The 13,824-nt window shown below is 42.5% G+C and overlaps 1 protein-coding gene across 2 annotated transcripts in view; it reads left to right on the forward strand.

Moving 5' to 3' along the window:
• The first annotated feature begins 252 nt into the window (after positions 1-252).
• The window catches only part of MPP7 (MAGUK p55 scaffold protein 7), a 262,894-nt gene continuing 249,322 nt past the window's right edge, over positions 253-13,824 (forward strand). Inside the window, exon 1 of one of the 2 annotated variants that reach the window (XM_032144508.2) lies at positions 253-456. The gene's annotated coding sequence lies outside the window, so the exon portion shown is untranslated. The remainder of the gene's footprint in view (positions 457-13,824) is intronic. The other variant, XM_058436591.1, reaches the window with a different exon arrangement.

The following is a 13,824-nucleotide window of genomic DNA, read 5'->3' on the forward strand; positions in this document are numbered from 1 at the left end:
GAACCTGGCGGGCAGGGGCGGAACTTGCGGGGTCTGCGGGTTGGAGGAGGAGCTACAGAGCTGTCACCAATCAGAGCCAAGCTTTGTTTGCTCTTGTCGACCAATGAGGGAGTTCTGCTGGAGGGGCGGTCCTCAAGTCTGAGACGCCTACCGACTTCGCAGCCTATCAGCGGGCCCCTCTTACCCGTGGGCGGTGCAGCCCCGCCCCGCCCCTCCAGCCTCGGCCCCGCCCCCCCCGAGGGTGGGGGCCGTGTTGGTTACTAGCCGGGCTGGAGGCGGGGGCCGGGCTCCCACTGGGCTCGTGCGTTCTGCGCCCGCCGCGGCGGTGCAGAGCCCGCTGGCTCCCGATTGTCCTCTGCGGCGGTGGCGGTCGCTGCCTCCTTGCCTCCGGGCCCGGGGCTGCAGGGGCCAGAGCGAGTGCTCCTTCTGCCCGCGGACCGCGGCTGCCCAGAACAGGTAATGGGGCGCCTCTGGGGAGCGCCTGTCGGAGCCCGGGGCTAGGCGCGGGCGGTGGGGTCGGCCCTCGAAGCTGCTCCCTGCGCCGGCGACCGGGCCGAGCGGGGCCGCGGTCCTCCGGAGCCTCCTGCCGGCCTCTAGGCGCCTCAGCCCGGGAGTCCGCGGCGGGCACCTTGCGGGGAGGTGGGGGCGGGGCCGGGGCAGGGGCGGGGCCGCCTCGGGCGGGACCCTGAGGACCCCTGGAGACCCCTCGTGACAGGCGGGACTCCGGGCGGGGGCGGGGGCAGCGGCGGGGCCGACCCAGGGCGGGGAGGACCGGCAGGTGGAGGAAAAACTGCGGAGTTGAGTCAGAGTCCGGCTCCCCGGGGAAAAGAGCCGACTGAAAGGGAGCGATAAGCTGGCTGGCTTCTTTTTTTTCTTTCCCTAAGCCAGAAAGGCGTCTTCGCTTGGGTCGTGTTAATTACATGTTTTCTGAGAACAGGCGTTTGGCCGTGTAATCTACACGACAGCATTATTTATTTACTTATTTGCTATTTAAAAAATTAAAAGCAGCCTTTAGCGTGAATCTATTTGGGGGCTTTTGCTTAAGTGACAGGTAGACCCAGCCGAGTAACTCACCTTTGTCTGGACTTAAGTGGGGAGCGGTGAGGTAGGAATGAGGGGGAGGAGTGTTCGTGAGGAATGCCTGTGCAGGTTTGAAAGGATTGTGGGGGTGGGACCTTGTTTCTGTCACTGTGCCATGGGTAGGAGTAGAATTGTGATTTTTTTCTTTTTCTAATTTTTAAAAACAATATTCACATTAAAAAAAGGGGAGGCTCTCTGAAAAGTCTCTGTACTCGAGGCTTTGGGGATGCACCTGCTAGTCAGGCAGTAATAGTTTGCAGGTAAATCCTGGGCTATTAATTACATGATTTGATTTACTTATAAAGAAGTATCTTGAATTGTTGCTGCCTTTCCTTTGACTTGCTCAATATATTGCTTGTTTACAAGTGAATTGATGAAAGTCACTGAGTTTTAGCGGTAATGTCACAGCGATGGCCCTTGGAGAGTTTTCTATGCTCAGGTTCACTCTGGTTCTACAAAAACAGTATTTCCATTTAATTGTGAAGCTCATAGAACTCTATCAATTATATAGTATGCCATCCTCCTACTCTTCTGAGGCAGGCTGCGCATAGCACGTCCATTTTACAGGTATGTCAACTGAAAGCCCTAGAGATGAAAGGAATCCTGCCCCACTTTACTCCTACTTTATTTTATACCTATAATGGATTTAATCCAAAATCTGGGTAAGATTCCCGCCATCAAGCCAACTTCTGCATACCAATTCGATCCCGTGTACACAGGTCAGAGGTGGAGATGGTTATTTTCAAGTAAAGAAATATTATCTCTGAGGTTTTTTTTCCATCCAGGTTGCTTACCTAGTTTGAATTTCAGGTGAAAGGTAATTTTCCACACAGGCAAAACAAGCAAAAGTTAGGAATGCTGTGTGAAAATCTCTATTTTAAATTTTGGGAAGCTTTCCAAATTAGAGAACCTTATTTGTGTTTGCATCTCTAAGTCAGCATTGAATTTCGGTACCGTTTTTTGAATTGAATAGAAATAATTGATATGCAGAAGGAAAATACTAATGAAGTGTAATGCATTTTGATCATGACTTATGACTTTGTTTCGGGAAGTGTTTACTGTAAATTTATAGACGGATTGAAGAGTAACTTCTTAATTAGAATAACTTGACCAAAGGAGTTTGGGCATTAGTGTGGGACAGGCTGAAATGGGTAGTTGGGAGTAACCTCTTTTATGATGTTAAGGCTTAGGGAATTCTAGAGAATTGTTAGGTTTTGTTAAATTTACTAGTTATCAGGAACATGAAAATGTCTTATGGATTACTGAATGGAACTCTTTTTTTTTTTTTTTTGAGGTAGTCTCACTCTGTTGTCCAGGCTGGAGTGCAGTGGCTCACTGTGATCTCTGCCTCCCAGGTTCAAGCAATTCTTCTGCCTCAGCCTCCTGAGTAGTTGGGACTACAGGCGCATGCCACCACGCCCAGCTATTTTTTTTTTTTTAATATTTTTGTAGAGATGGGGTTTCACTATGTTGGCCAGGCTGCTCTCGAACTCCTGACCTCAAGTGATCTGCCTGCCTTGGCCTCCCAAAGTGCTGGGATTACAGGCGTGAGCCACTGCACCCAGCCTGAATGTAACTGTTCTAATCACGAAGTTATCTCTTTTTTCGTGGCTAATACCTCTGTTTCACATGTACATTTTAACGTATTCATGTAACATATAAGGCAACTCTTACACAAGGCTGTCACTCTAGCCCAGCATTTATTTACTTATTTATGTTTTAGTGGCTTTATTTAACTTTTACTCTCCTGTCAAAATTTCTAGCACCCAAGCAAAAAGTTTCCATAAAGGAACTTTTATCGTCTGTTGATTATACAGAAAATGAATCATTTATTCTCATAAGCCCAGCCCTCTTGCAGTGTGGGACACTGGAAAGATATTTTGGCTGTTTGTATAGTATTTGCCTGTATTCTTACCTGAAGCTTTGACTCCTCCCCCTCCCCCAATGGTTTTCAGAGTTTCTGTGACTTTTTTCTTTAAATTAATTATGACACTACCTGACTTCCACTAGATGGTGCACTGAGGGCTGCTTATTGGAGATTTCAAACAGATTTTTGTTTTTTCTTGTTATAAACATTTCACTGACAAAGATACAAAGGTACTGCAGCTGTTTCTCTCCTAATTGCAATTCAGACAAAATTGTAATGAATGACTTAAGTCTTGAGATTTGGCCAGGCACGGTGGCTCACGCCTGTAATCCCAGTGCTTTGGGAGGCCAAGGTGGGCGGATCATGAGGTAAAGAGATTGAGACCATCTTGGCTAACACGGTGAAACCCTGTCTCTACTAAAAAATAGAAAAAATTAGCCGGGCGTGGTGGTGGGCGCCTGTAACCCCAGCTACTCGGGAGGCTGAGGCAGGAGAATGGCCTGAACCCGAGAGGCAGAGCTTGCAGTAAGCCGAGATCGTGTGACTGCACTCCAGCCTGGGTCACAGAGTGAGACTCCGTCTCAAAAAAAAGTCTTGAGTTTTGTTAAATGAGATACATTTGGAAGGAAAGGGTATTCCTTCATTTTGAATTTAAAGTGAAAGAAATTGTTAGTCAGGTTTGCTCTCTGAAGATACTGTGTTTTTTACAAACTGAGGGTTCGTTGGCAACCCTGCAAGTCTGTTGGTGCTACTTTTCCAATAGTGTATGTTCATTTTGTGTGTCTCTGTCATATTTTGGTAATTCTCACAATATTGCAAACTTTTCATTGTTATTGTATCTGTTATGGTGATCTCTGGTCGGTGATCTTTGATGTTACGATTCTAATTGTTTTGGGGCTCCATGAACTGCACCTATATAATATGGTGAACTTAACTGATAAATGTTACATATGTTCTGATATCTCCACCAACTGGCCATTCCCCATCTCTCTTCCTCTCCCCAGGCCTCCCTATTCCCTGAGACACAACAATATTGAAATTAGGCCAATTAATAACTACATTGGCATCTAAGTATTCAAGTGAATGGAGAGTCACGTGTCTCCCACTTTAAATCAAAAAGCTACGAATGAGTGAGCTTAGTGAGGAGGTCATGTCAAAAGCCGAAACAGGCCTCTTGCACCAAACAAGCGAGCTCTGAATGCAAAGGAAAGGTTCTCGAAAGAAACTAAAAGTGCTACTCTGCTGAACATCCAAACGATAAGAAAGTGAAACAGCCTTACTGCTGATATAGAGAAGGTTTTAGTGGTCTGGATAGAAGATCAAACCAGCCACAACATTCCCTTAAGCCAGCAGAGCAAAACCCTAACTCTCTTCAATTTGATGAAGGCTGAGAGAGGTAAGGAAGTTGCAGAAGAAAAGTTGGAAGCTAGAAGAGGTTGGTTCATGAGGTTTAAGGAAAGAAGCTGCTTCCCTAACATAAAAGTGCAAGGTGAAGCAGCAAATGCTGATAGAGAAGCTATAGCAAGTTATCCAGAATATCTAGCTAAGATCATTGATGAAGGTGGCTACACTGAACAACAGATTTTCAGTGTAGATGGAACAGCCTTGTATTGGAAGAAGATGCCATCTTGGGCTTTCTTAGCTAGAAGGAAGTCAGTGCTTCGCCTCAAAGGCCAGGCTGACTCTTTTGTTTGGAGCTAGTGCAGCTGGTGACTCTAAGTTGAAGCCAGTGCTCATCTACCATTCCAAAAATCGTTAAGCATTATGCAAAATCTACTTTGCCTGTGCTCTATAAATGGAGCGACAAGGCCTGGATGACAGTACATCTGTTTACGGCATGGTTTACTGAATCTGTTAAGCTCACTGTCGAGACCCGCTGCTCAGAAGAAAAGGTACCATTGAACAGTGCTGTTCATTGACAGTGCACCTGGTCACCCAAGAGCTCTGATGGAGATGTACAAGGAAATTAATGTTTTCATACCTGCTAACACAACATCCACTCTATACCCATGGATCTAGGAGTCATTTCAACTTTGTAAAGCTATAGCTGCCGTAGATAGTGATTCTTCTGATGGATCTTGGCTAAGTAAATTGAAAACCTGGAAAGGAGTCACAATTCTAGATGCCATTAAGGGCATTTGTGATTCAAAGGAGGAGGTCAAAATATGAACATTAACAGGAGTTTAGAAGAAGTTGATTCCAGCCCTCATGGATGACTTTGAGGGGTTCAAGACTTCAGTGGAAGAAATACCTGCAGATGTGGTGGAAATAGTAAGAGAACTAGAATTAGAAGTAGACCCTGAAAATGTGACTGAATTGCTGCAATCTTATTATCAAACTTGAATGGATGAAGAGTTGCTTCTTCTGAATGGGCAAAGAAAGTGGTTTCTTGAGAGGGAATCTATTCTTGGTGAAGATGCTGTGAGCATTGTTGAAATGACAATGAAGGATTTAGAATATTCTGTAAACTTAGTTAATTAAGCAGTGGCAGGGTATGATAGGATTGACTTCAGTTGTGAATGAGGTTCTACTGTGGGTGAAATGCTACCAAAAGAGAAATCTTTTGTGAAAGGCAGAGTCAGTCAATGTGGCAAACTTCGTTTTTTTTTTCTTTTCTTTCTTTTTCTTTTTTGAGATGGAGTCTCACTCTGTTGCCCAGGCTGGCGTGCAGTGGCGCCATCTTGGCTCACTGCAACCTGCACCTCCCAGGTTTAAGAGGTTCTCCTGTCTCAGCCTCCCAAGTAGCTGGGATTATAGGCGCACACTGCCACACCCAGCTAATTTTTTGTATTTTAGTGGAGACGGGGTTTCACCGTGTTGCCCAGGCTGGTCTTGAACTCCTGAGCTCAGGCAATCTATCCACTTTGGCCTCCCATAGTGCCAGGATTACAGGTGTGAGCCACAGCGCCCGGCCTCATTGTTTTCTTCTTTTAATAAATTGCCACAGCCATCCCAGCTTTCAGCAACCAGCAGCTTGTTCAGTCAGCAGCCATCAACATCAAGGCAAAACCCTCCACCAGCAAAAAGATTATGACTCCCTGAAGGCTCGGATGATCACTAGCATTTTTAAAAAATAATAAAGCACTTTAAAATTAAGACTTAATGCCATTGCCAGCATAATAGACTATAGTATATTGTAAATATAACTTCTCTATGCACTTGGAAAGCAGAAAAATTTCTGTTACCTTATTGCAGTGTTAGTTTTACTAAGGTGGTCTGGAATGGAACATGTGATATCTTCAAAGTATGCCTACGATTTCAGAAATAACCTCTCCTATTGAACCCTCTGATTCTCCCTGTGTTCAGAAACCCAGACCAAAGTGTGGATTTATTGGTCTTTATTTATGCGTAGTTGAATTTTTTTTAATGGCTTCTGTTTTGTTTAAATTTTATGTAAACTGCGACTTAGCTCTTTGAGCATAGTCTTATGCTTTGCTTTCTTAGATTACTGAGTCTTTAAAAGGACTAGTAAAGTGCATATGTGTGGAAAGATTATTTGCTACCTACTATGAACAGATACTTAAGTAAAAAAACAAAAAACAAAAACAAAAAAAACCCAAGATGTTTTTCCAGGCATATAAATGTTTTTTTCTTGAAGAGGCATTTAGTCTTCCTATTTAGTAGAACATTATCAGCTTGCTATACTTATGAAAGAGAGGAGACCATTCTTTTCTCTCTGAAGATAGGAGCTATTTGTCAGGCTTGTTTATTACTGATTGGGTTGCTTGTTACTGATTGTTAGAGAAGGGAGATGAAAATACATAGCGGTTGCAATATCCATTTTGGGTATAGAACTGGCAATGTTAGTGGAGATTAAAGACTAGCTGGTACGATTGCATTTTGCAAGATGTTTTGAAGACAACTTTGGACTTTGAAAATGCAGGATAGGAATCTAAGTGAGAAAGTCTTTTAGTGGTTGAGGTGTGTGTGTGTTCATTTCAGTTGCACTGAACTGTGGGTGGGGAGGAGAGCAATGGTAATTTGTTTCTTACCAGAACACTACTAGTTCTTAGGGGATTTGGTGGAGATTGGGAGAGAGAAAATAAATAGGATTCAGCCCTTCTCGGAAGGTCGTTCTTGGCAGTGCCTTCAGCCCTTAGGAGAGTGTGGGCATGGAAAAGGTGGGTGGTTGTAAGTAGCCAGGCAGATTAAAAGGCAGCTTCCTGGAGTTCTCTTTACCTTTGATGATCTTAATCAGGTCATTAAGCATTTTAAGACAGGTTTATAGCTCTCCTGTGGTCCAAGCTTGGACTAAGTTCTCCTTAATCTTCAATTTTATGTTTTAAATATTTGGAATAAGTAGAAACCTGAAATTTATAAAATTAATGACTTGAGTATGCAAGTGAATAGCTTCATAGAGTTATTTGGCTTATGGTAGATTTCAGATTATGGTAGGTGCTTGAATATACTTATTTCTCATACTCTTTCTTCCATCTCTTTAACAACAAAAAAAGGCCTTATTAGAAATAGGCAAACTTGAATACACATAGAGCTGTACTGCTCAAATTGAGTACTTGAGTTGGGGAGAAAAGACTCCCGGTCTAGATACAGCTTTGAAAAGAGAAGGGTCAGGTAGGATGCCATACACGGCAGGTGTATGCAGAGACAGGGATAACGTTAATCCCTTTTGCTGTGAATATTGTCAGAGGGTCTGATGTGTAATTAGACATCCCTTAGCTTCACTCCTGATAAGAACACACTCTTGGACAGTTTCTCTGTATGTGCACTTAAAGCAGTTTGAATCTTGTTAATCAAATATTTCTTGGGGTTGTAACTTCTTTTTTGGCATTGGGAAGACTGTTGAAGTCATGTTGTAAAAATTTGGAGTTGAGCCTGGGATCAAAATTTGGAGTTATGGCCCAAGATTTATCAAACTTCTGCTGATATTCAAAATATTGTTTTTTCTCTTCCTATTATGGCTTCTGATTATTTCTGAAGGGTGAGTTCAGACCTCTGTGCTCTAACGCTCATTAGAGTACCCTTTTTGTACATAGTATAATCAGGACAGAGATTAGGCATTTTGTCAAGTTTGGGAGAAAGAAGTTGAGCAGTGAGGAAATGAATTAACACTATTTTGATTTCTTCATAGTCATTTTAAATAGGATACAAATTTTATATTTTAGAAGTTTCAAAATGGTAGTAATTTCACCTTTCACATTATGCTCAGTATGAAAAATTTCTACCAGTGGTTCTCAAACTTTAGCATACCTTGAGATCACACGGAGGGCTTGTCAAACCTTAGGCAGCTGCCTTCCAGCCCCAGAATTTCTGATCAGTAGGTCTGGGAGGGGGGTCCCGGTGATTTGCATTTCTAATAAGTTCTAAGGCCATGTGCTACAGCCACTGCAGGGGCCAGCCACTCTAGGGGGAAACGTTAAGTGTAGTGGTTAACACTTTGAAAGAGCTGGGTTTGAATCCCTGCTCTGCTGCTTTCTAGTACTTTGACTTTAGGCAAGTTTCTTCACCTCTGTTGTTCCATCTCTAAAGTGGAAATAATATTTTGTTGTGAATGTAAGTGAGCTCCAATGTGTAGAAGCTCAGGGAACAGGGCCTTGCAGATTGCAAGCATGCAATAAATGTTTTCTTTTATCCATAAAAAACAGTACGTATATAAAATAAATAGGATCCTGCATCTTATACAGTTGAAGCAAAGACAGAAAATTTAATACTTAACTTCATTTCCTGGCACTGTGCTGGGGAAAGAATATGAGTACTCAATTACTTTTTAAGGAGTGAAGGAAAAGTTTGTGGATCCTAGTAATTTTCCAGAAACATTTTTTAGAGACATAGAACATTCATATCGATGCTGCCTCCTCCCTCTTCCCCTTTAAAAAGTTTGGATTGGCCGGGCTCGGTGGCTCACGCTTGTAATCCCAGCACTTTGGGAGGCCGAGGCGGGCGGATCACGAGGTCAGGAGATCGAGACCACGATGAAACCCCGTCTCTACTAAAAATACAAAAAATTAGCCGGGCGTGGTGGCGGGCGCCTGTAGTCCCAGCTACTCGGAGAGGCTGAGGCAGGAGAATGGCGTGAACCCGGGAGGCGGAGCTTGCAGTGAGCCGAGATTGGGCCAGTGCACTCCAGCCTGGGTGACAGAGCGAGACTCCGTCTCAAAAGAAAAAAAAAAAAAAAAAAAAAAAAGGTTTGGATTCTTTAATCACCGTATGTTGGACTCTCACAATAATCCTTATAGTTTACATTTTATATAACAGGTATTTTAAAGGTTACTTCTGGGAGCTGAATGACAGGAAGTACCTGAAAGTCATCTTTAGAACACACTGTCACCTGTACTATGACAACTTTGTATTTGATGACCTTGAACGCAGTTCTTTTTGAGACGGAGTCTTGCTGTGTCCCCCAGGCTGGAGTGCAGTGGCGAGATCTCAGCTCACTGCAAGCTCCACCTCCCGGCTTCACGCCATTCTTCTTCCTCAGCCTCCAGAGTAGCTGGGACTACAGACGCCCAGCTAATTTTTTTGTATTTTTAGTAGAGACAAGGTTTCACTGTGTTAGCCAGGATTGTCTGGATCTCCTGATCTCGTGATCCGCCCACCTCGGCCTCCCAAAGTGCTGGGATTACAGGCGTGAGCCACCGCGCCCAGCCCTTGAACGCAGTTCTTTGGGATCTCTTCCCTCCGCTTGCTGAATGCCTGGTTCATTTTCTTTCTGCAGACCTGCGGGATCTCACCTCTGGCGATCCTTTCATTAGTGAAACCCTCTTTCCATTACTCTCTGTCACTATCACTGTTTTACTTGTAGCTGTTAACACTCTCTTATCATTATCTTATTTGTTTACTTTTTATTGTTTCCTTCACTAGGACATAAACCCTATGAGGGTAGGGGCTTGATCTTTTGCTACTGGGTCGCTAGGATGGGATGCAGTTCCTGGTATGTGGAGACTGAATATCTGCTGGTTGGGTGAAGGGACCTATGATATGGAGCTGCCCCCTCTCCGCTCCCTCCCCGGCTCAGGGGCTCAGACTGGAGTTAGCGCTTGCTTCATGGCACACTGTCATGATTGGTCGTGTAGAGTCTCCCACCTTATTTTATTGTATCTTTCCCCTTCATCACCTATCCCCATTCATGTTCTTCCTTGCCCCCAGGGGACCCTCTCTCTGGCATATGCATAATTCCCTTAAGTACGACCAGATTGTTATCTCTCTGTTGACACTTTCACCAGCTGTTGCTCCCTGCATTCTTGCTGGCATGTGGCATTTTCTGACCTTATAATTTTTTCCAATCTGATGCAGCAGATGGAGCAATCCAGCATAAAGTGATATGTTATTGTTCTTATTTGCAGCTATCTGATTACTAATGCAGTGGAATATCCTATTGTATACTGTGTGCGTTTTTCCTTGGTTGAGTTCGCCATTTATATATCCTTTGCCTCTTTTTCTATTAGCTTTTCATATATCTTTCCCATTTTTCTGCCCTAATTTATAGCAGTTTTCTTCTTTTTTTCAGTCTCTCATTGGATTTTAAATGGTATACGCATCTTTTCTGTTTTTCACCTGTCAGATTTTTTCTTTGAAATCTTTCATTAAACAGAATCTGTAATTTTGTTATGATCCAACCATTTTTTTTTTAACCTTCTGGGTCTTGTGTAGGAACTGTTTCTCCATTCCTAGTTAACAAAGTTATATTTCTATATTTTCTTCTATGGCAAACCGATTTTCCCAAATCTCATTTACTAAATAACCTAGTGGTTTGTGATGCTACCTGTATCATATGTCAAGATCCACACACTCGTATATATGCACACAGAGACACAGACACACACATACTCTCTCTCTCACCTTTTTAGGCTCCCTGCTCTGTTCTGATCAATTTGTCTGTTTCTGTTCTAATTTCACAGTGGATTTTGCTTTTATTTTTATTGCTACAACTTGTTTATATATTTTGATATCTAGAAGAATGAGTCCCTCCTGTGTTATTTTAGAAACATATTTAAACTGGTAGTTTTCAACCATGGCTTTATATTAGAATTCACTAGGTAGCTTTTTAAAAAAAAAATATCCCATTGACCACAGATGAACTGAATTATAATCTCTAGAGAGTGGAGTCCAGCAATTGTATTTTTAAAATCTCCTCCCGTGACACTGATCTATATCCCGAGTGGAAACCACTTATCAGTGGTATGAATGTTTTATTCAGTGGAGGTCAATTTTTTTTTTTTCCGTAATGATCTCATCTTCTTTGTTACAGTAATTCCTAGTTCAGCTTTTGTTTCTACTGTGAATGCCATTTTTTCTTCTGTTGTATTTTCTATTGTTTATTTCCCCTGGTGTAGGGGAATCCTACATATATCAACAACTATACAAAACAACAGGGATATGTTCTGAGAAATGTGTCATTAAGTAATTTCGTGATTGTGTGAACATCGCAGACTACACTTACACAAATGTACATAACATAGCCTACTACACACATAGGTTATATGGTATAGCCCGTTGCTCCCAGGCTACAAACCTGTGCAGCAGGTTACTGTCCTGAATACTGTAGGCAACTGGAACATAATGGTATTTGTATATCTAAACATCTGTAAACATAGAAAAAGTACAGTGAAAATATGGTAAAAAAGATTAAACATGGTCCACCTGCATAGGACATTACATGTGTCTGGACTGGAAGTTGCTCTGGGTGAGTCAGTGAGTGGGTGGTGAGTGAATGTGAAGGCCTAGGTCATGACTGTACACTCACTACTGTAGACGTTATAAGCACTATGTCTAGGCTACACTATGTTCATTTAGAAAGTATTTTTTCTTCAATAATAAACAAAGCTTAGCTTAACTTTTTTGCCTGATAAACTTATAAATGGTTTTTAACTTTTGACTCTTTTGTAATAACACAGCTTCAAACACAAGCACATTCTATAGTGGTACAAATATATTTTCTTTTATTAAAAAAATTTTTTTAACATGAAACTAAGACAGAAACACACACTTTAGCCTAGGCCTACACAGGGTCAGGATCATCAGTATTACTGTCTTTATTTAATTTTTTTTTTTTGAGACAGTGTCTCTCTCTGTCTCTGTCGCCCAGGCTGGAGTGCAGTGGTGTGATCTTTGGCTCACTGCAACCTCTGCCCCACTGGGTTCAAGGGATTCTCATGCCTCAGACTCCCAGATAGCTGGGATTACAGGCATGTGCTACCACACCTGGCTAATTTTTGTATTTTTAGTATAGACGGGGTTTTACCATGTTGTCCAGGCTGGTCTTGGTCTCCTGGCCTCAAGTGATCCACCCGCCTCAGCCTCCCAAAGTGCTGGGATTACAGGTGTGAGCCACCGTGCCCTGCCAATATCAGTCTTAATCCCTAGTTAATGTTTCTAGCTGTCATCCTATCCAAAGGAGCTACTTTTCCTGGTCTTGCCAGCATCAGTGGTTATAGCAGTTGCTATATTTTGCATTATCTGGGAGTCCATTTTTCTTTACATTATTGCATGTTTGGCATTTGCTAGTGCATGTTAGTAGATGTTCACTAAATTTATATATGTAGCTGTTCATGATAATATTCTAATATCCTGAAAAATTAGAAACAACCTAAACTGTGCAGCAGTAGGCATTTTTTCTTCTTCTCCATGGAAATTGTTAATATATGGTGGCAAAAGTTTACAAAATCATGTCATCAGGATAATCCTAATTTTGTAACAAGAGAATAAGTTAATTTTCATGTACAACTCAAAATTGTCCATGTACTATTAATTCATATCTGTATGAGTGTGAATGTTCAAATAAAAACAGTTCAATTAATATCAGTAATGGGCATTAAGATTCTAGGTGAGTTACTTCCTTCATGTGTTAGTCTGTTTTCCTAAAATCCTTTTTTTAAATAAGAAAACTGATTGGGGCCGGGTGTGGTGGCTCATGCCTGTAATCCCAGCACTTTGGGAGGCTGAGGTGGATGGTTCACCTGAAGTCAGGCGTTTGAGACCAGCCTGACCAATGTGATGAAACCCCATCTATACTAAAAATACAAAAGTTAGCCGGTTGTAGTGGCACGCACCTGTAATCCCAGCTACTCGGGAGGCCGAGACGGGAGAATCGCTTGAACCCGGGAGGCAGAGGTTTCAGTGAGTCGAGATTGTGCCATTGCACTCCAGCCTGTGCAACAAAAGCGAAACTCTGTCTCAACAAAACAAAACAAAACAAAAACTGATTAAAAACGACTTTATAATAAGCTGGGATGGGGAGGTGGGGCAGTTGCAGATGAAGTAAGACTGGCCATAAATTGAAGGTAGGTAAGAAGTTCAAGAAGGTTCCTTGTAGTATTATACTCTTTCCTCCAGTTTAGTATATGCTGGAAATATTCCCTATGTTAAAAAAAAAAAAAGCAAAGTAAAAAGACTAATTCGTGAGTGGGGCCACTTAGTAAAGGATATAGGGCATCAATACAAGGCAGACTTTTCAATAACTTTTGTTATTGCTCCAAGAGAAACTAATAGAAGATCTTTATGTACCGTATGTATCAATAGTAGCATAATAGCATTAGAAATCAATGGTTTGGCTGGGCTCAGTGGCGCATGCCTGTAATCCCAACACCTTGGGAGGTCAAGGCAGATGGATGGCCTGAGCTCAGGAGTTTGAGACCAACCTGGGCAACATAGTGAAACCCCATCTCTACAAAAAAATACAAAAATTAGCTGGGTGTGGTGGCACATGCCTGTGGTCCCAGCTACTTGGGTAGCTAAGATGGGAGCATTGCTTGAGCCAGGGAGGCGGAGGTTGCAGTGAGCCGAGATTGTGCCACTGTACTCCAGCCTGGGTAACAGCATGAGACTCTTTGTCTCAAAGAGGAAAAGAAAAAATCAATGTTTTGGCCTTTGTGGGAAGAAGTAAATCATTATCTGTCATGTGGCTTACTGTAGTAACTTCT

Source organism: Hylobates moloch, unplaced genomic scaffold (assembly GCF_009828535.3).
Source record: "Hylobates moloch isolate HMO894 unplaced genomic scaffold, HMol_V3 SCAFFOLD_3, whole genome shotgun sequence".
NCBI classification, from domain to species: domain Eukaryota; kingdom Metazoa; phylum Chordata; class Mammalia; order Primates; family Hylobatidae; genus Hylobates; species Hylobates moloch.